At 39.4% G+C, this 5,891-nt stretch overlaps 2 non-coding genes across 2 annotated transcripts; both read right to left on the bottom strand.

Moving 5' to 3' along the window:
• Nucleotides 1-1,933: 1,933 nt before the first annotated feature.
• On the bottom strand, nucleotides 1,934-2,089 carry LOC130903353 (5.8S ribosomal RNA). The gene has a single exon (XR_009060722.1). It is a non-coding gene; the product is annotated as a 5.8S ribosomal RNA (ribosomal RNA).
• A 1,122-nt stretch (nucleotides 2,090-3,211) lies between these two features.
• Nucleotides 3,212-5,133, bottom strand: LOC130903355 (small subunit ribosomal RNA). The gene has a single exon (XR_009060723.1). It is a non-coding gene; the product is annotated as a small subunit ribosomal RNA (ribosomal RNA).
• Between the last annotated feature and the right edge of the window lie 758 nt (nucleotides 5,134-5,891).

Here is a 5,891-nt window from a genome sequence, read left to right on the forward strand (position 1 = left end):
CCAGCTACTAGATGGTTCGATTAGTCTTTCGCCCCTATACCCAGTTCCGACGATCGATTTGCACGTCAGAATCGCTACGGACCTCCATCAGGGTTTCCCCTGACTTCGTCCTGACCAGGCATAGTTCACCATCTTTCGGGTCCCAGCGTGTACGCTCTTGGTGCGCCTCTTCTCGTAATGAGAACGAGACGCCCCGGGAGTGCGAAGCGTTTACAATTTTTATTTGCAAATCGCTTATCCTCCCTTGGTCTACGCGAGGTAAACCTTTACTTTCATTACGCCTTTAGGTTTAGTTATTTCCCAATGACTCGCGCACATGCTAGACTCCTTGGTCCGTGTTTCAAGACGGGTCCTGAAATTACCCAAATCGATAGCGTCGTTGATCGGCGTTTCAAAACGAGGTCTGTTCGAGAACACCGTAACCAACAGTCGTTCCGGGACAGAATCGGCATTATGTCCGATTACCGTCAAACACGAAACGCTCTTGCTACGGGCCGAACGCTAATTAATCTAGCGGCCCCGCGCCATATTTCTACCGTCGAGCGAGTCTGTCGGAACATCGAGGGTCCCCATGAATTCGAATAAAATCAAGTGGTCTACCACCTCGAGTCTTAGACAGACACCCAACGGATCACGACGTCCTACTAGAGGAAAAGTGCACGCGTTCGATATCGATTAGAAAAACGTAAAACGCGATTTATTGTAATATGCCGAAACACAAACAATATCCGTCATACAAACGTTCAACTTCAATTATCGAAACGCGAATGAATTTCCTCTTTCGACCTTTCGGGTTTCTCAGGTTTACCCCTGAACGGTTTCACGTACTCTTGAACTCTCTCTTCAAAGTGCTTTTCAACTTTCCCTCACGGTACTTGTTCGCTATCGGTCTCGTGGTCATATTTAGCCTTAGATGGAGTTTACCACCCACTTAGGGCTGCACTCTCAAGCAACCCGACTCTCAGGAGAGATCCTCACGCAATCGGCAACGGTCGCTACGGGCCTGGCACCCTCTATGGGCTGTGGCCCCGTTCAAGAAGGACTTGGACGCGCCGCACGATCTCGTGATAAACGGATCCTCCCTAACACCACATTTCCCGGTGGCCGATATCGACCACGGGATTCGGTGCTGGGCTTTTCCCTGTTCGCTCGCAGCTACTGAGGGAATCCTAGTTAGTTTCTTTTCCTCCGCTTAGTAATATGCTTAAATTCAGCGGGTAATCTCACCTGCTCTGAGGTCGATATATTATAATATATCTCGTATAATATTTAAATACAATTCGCCAAACTATCATAATCATCTCTCATATGAAATATAACATTATTTGTTTTTATTTAAAGAGTCGGCAGCAGCAGCAGCAGCATCAGCATCAGCATCAGCATCAGCAACACACCACCAGCCTTTATACATATATAATATTTTTAATATATATAATTCATATATTTTGTCGATATACCGTGTGTATAAATGATATAAATAAAACACTGGTCAGACGTCCAGTCTTCGAAACTTTATTATTTCTCTCGGACACGACGACCGCGTTATCATTTTATCATAAATATATTATATATACACACACTTATTTATCGACTATATATACGTCGTATATATGTATAATATATATATATATATATTATATATAAATATAACTCTCTACCAAACAAATTTTATGTATTTCATATAAATACACGATTAATTTATGGTATAGCGGGTTGTGTTCAAAAATTGCGTAACTTTTTCTATAAAAATTTACGCTGCTTTTCGCACTTTAGGATGCCGCACAAATACAAAAAAAAATACGCACAAGTTTGTATGTGCATGTGTTTTTTCTTAATTAGTGTGCGTTATTGTTTCACATCCAACACGCTTAGGCATTATTTTTCTTTAATAAATAGAAAAATTTTAAATTCTAAGCAGTCTTTTAAATTGATACGACCCTCAGTCAGGAGTGGTCCGGGAACGAGTATCCGAGGACCGCAATGTGCGTTCGAAATGTCGATGTTCATGTGTCCTGCAGTTCACAAGTTGACGCGCAATTAGCTGCGTTCTTCATCGACCCACGAGCCAAGTGATTCACCGTTCAGGGTAATCATTTTATTATTATGTCGTTTTCTCATATTCTATTCGTCGTATTTTTAATATTTGATTATTATTAAATTAATAATATTATTATAATATCTTATACGCGTATAGAAAATTTATATAACGACATTTTTTATATATATATATATATATATATATATATATATATATTATAATAAATGGTAATTATTCGAAACTTTTAGAGAAATTATAATATCGTACTTTGATATATCTGATAAATTTTAACCGCTGCACATGTTTTATTACAAACGAGGCGCGCATAGACAGATATCTCGCACGATATATTCCTCCTCTTTATATTATTACAGTTTTTTTTTTATCTTGAAAGTTTTATACAAATTTCGACGGTCGGGCGTAAATCTTCGAACACCTTCGAAATAATACATAAAATATTATTTCTAAAACGAATTTTTATACATATCGATAGAATCGACATGTGCTTAAATTTCGTTTAGGTACCCGGATGAAAATGTCTCAATAACATAATCATCACATATAATCTTGTCGATATTTTCTTGTATTACCTTCAAACGATAAAAAACTTAAGTAATAATATAATAAACGAAATAAAATTTATCCATAAAAATATAGACACACACACGACAACAGACGACGTTTCAATAAACTATATATTTTTCGTTTATTATAATAACGATACTTTATCAGAACGTTTTTAGTTAACAAGAAATTTTGTTAATGATCGTTCCGTCAATCGTTATAATATATAATAATACATATGTTGTTATTGTTGTGTCGTCATCGTCGTCGACGCCTTCTATAAACTATGATAAAAATTTTTCGTTATATTTTTATTGGAAAAATTTATATATGTAAATATATTTTTATAGACGTATGAATTATATTTATCTTTTTTTTTTTAATTTTATTCGAAACTTGTTCGAATTTTGTAAAAATTAAAAAAAGATTTCAATATATATACATCTATAATATATATATATATATATATATATATATATATATAATTTATAACATATATAAATTTCTTTTGAAGAGTTCGATAATTTTGTAGAAGAAAATTCTCTTTTACAATTAATACAGACTTGATTTCGTTTTTTTTTTTTTGTTTAAAAACGAACAAATACTCTGTAATGATCCTTCCGCAGGTTCACCTACGGAAACCTTGTTACGACTTTTACTTCCTCTAAATGATCAAGTTTGGTCATCTTTCCGAAGCATCGGCGACGCCGAAACGCCACCGCGCTCAGTCCGAAGACCTCACTAAATCATTCAATCGGTAGTAGCGACGGGCGGTGTGTACAAAGGGCAGGGACGTAATCAACGCGAGCTTATGACTCGCGCTTACTGGGAATTCCTCGTTCATGGGGAACAATTGCAAGCCCCAATCCCTAGCACGAAGGAGGTTCAGCGGGTTACCCGGGCCGCTCGGCCAGGGAGGACACGCTGATTCCTTCAGTGTAGCGCGCGTGCGGCCCAGAACATCTAAGGGCATCACAGACCTGTTATTGCTCAATCTCGTGCGGCTAGAAGCCGCCTGTCCCTCTAAGAAGAATTATTTGTACGCCGACAGTAAAAACCGCGAACGGCAAGAGCCGAAACTCAATACCGACGGGCCTTTGGGATGTCGAAATACGCCTAGTTAGCAGGCTAGAGTCTCGTTCGTTATCGGAATTAACCAGACAAATCGCTCCACCAACTAAGAACGGCCATGCACCACCACCCACCGAATCAAGAAAGAGCTCTCAATCTGTCAATCCTTCCGGTGTCCGGGCCTGGTGAGGTTTCCCGTGTTGAGTCAAATTAAGCCGCAGGCTCCACTCCTGGTGGTGCCCTTCCGTCAATTCCTTTAAGTTTCAGCTTTGCAACCATACTTCCCCCGGAACCCAAAAGCTTTGGTTTCCCGGAAGCTGCCCGCCGAGTCATCGGAGGAACGTCGGCGGATCGCTAGCTGGCATCGTTTATGGTTAGAACTAGGGCGGTATCTGATCGCCTTCGAACCTCTAACTTTCGTTCTTGATCAATGAAAGCGTTTTTGGCAAATGCTTTCGCTTCTGTCCGTCTTGCGACGATCCAAGAATTTCACCTCTAACGTCGCAATACGAATGCCCCCATCCGTTCCTATTAATCATTACCTCGGGGTTCCGAAAACCAACAAAATAGAACCGAGGTCCTATTCCATTATTCCATGCACACAGTATTCAGGCAAAATTTTGGCCTGCTTTAAGCACTCTAATTTGTTCAAAGTAAACGTGCCGGCCCACCTCGACACTCAGTCAAGAGCACCGCGGCGGGATTGAGTTGGGCCGCCCTTGCGAGCTAAGCCCACCGGCAGGACGTCCCACGACACGCCAGTTAACACCGCGTACGATGAACCAGCGGCGTGGGACACAGATTCGACTACGAGCTTTTTAACCGCAACAACTTTAATATACGCTATTGGAGCTGGAATTACCGCGGCTGCTGGCACCAGACTTGCCCTCCAATTGATCCTCGTTAAAGGGTTTAGAGTGTACTCATTCCGATTACGGGGCCTCGGATGAGTCCCGTATCGTTATTTTTCGTCACTACCTCCCCGTGCCGGGAGTGGGTAATTTGCGCGCCTGCTGCCTTCCTTGGATGTGGTAGCCGTTTCTCAGGCTCCCTCTCCGGAATCGAACCCTGATTCCCCGTTACCCGTTACAACCATGGTAGGCGCAGAACCTACCATCGACAGTTGATAAGGCAGACATTTGAAAGATGCGTCGCCGGTGCGAGACCGTGCGATCAGCGAAAAGTTATTCAGAGTCACCAAATTGTACGATGACGAGCAAGCCCGCCACCGATTGGTTTTGATCTAATAAAAGCGCTCCTTCCGTCTCCGGTCGGAACTCTGTTTGCATGTATTAGCTCTAGAATTACCACAGTTATCCAAGTAAATGTGGGTACGATCTAAGGAACCATAACTGATTTAATGAGCCTTTCGCGGTTTCACCTTAATTTGGCTTGTACTGAGACATGCATGGCTTAATCTTTGAGACAAGCATATGACTACTGGCAGGATCAACCAGGGAACTGTGTTTTATAATATATATAATATATATTATTACTATTATTATTATATATATATATATATATATATATTTTATAATAAAAAACTATTATCGAAAAAGTTTTAATAACAATATCCAAAAGAGGATAAATTATGATGATGTTTTTTATATTACATATATACTTTATATTTATACATAATATAATAATCATCTATATTCGTGTATAAACACATTGTTATTTACTTTTTCTTTTGCGTGTTTGCTGCGCTTATTATTGAAAATATATAATTTTCAGCGCCACGCTTTATTTATATTTTTTCTTATTTTATAAAATTTCACCGAATCGACTATAAATCTATCTAAATTTAATCGAAATGAGAAAAATTAGATGATTACGTCGACCGGGCTACAATTTCGACATTATCTCTACCCTTCGCTAGATTGTAAGCGACATGGTTTATACATTAGGTAATAATGAACGAAATTTTTATTCTCGCACGGAATAATGAGAGTTATCGCAAATATTGTGTATTATATATATAAAAGTGTAATATAATATATATTTTTCATAGACGATCGCATATGAATCGCTCACGATAGAACGCTAGCTAAATTCGCGATCTCGCAATAGATATTTAATTTGTGGATAAATTGATATAATATCTAAAAAGGGAACCGCTAGCAATATACGTTAATATATTGGAGGAGAACGGGGACCCTTTCAGAAAACTATATAATCCACCGATGTGGAATGACCGAAACAACGTCTTTACGTAAAT

Source organism: Diorhabda carinulata, unplaced genomic scaffold (assembly GCF_026250575.1).
Source record: "Diorhabda carinulata isolate Delta unplaced genomic scaffold, icDioCari1.1 Dcau_48, whole genome shotgun sequence".
Classification (NCBI taxonomy): Eukaryota; Metazoa; Arthropoda; class Insecta; order Coleoptera; family Chrysomelidae; genus Diorhabda; species Diorhabda carinulata.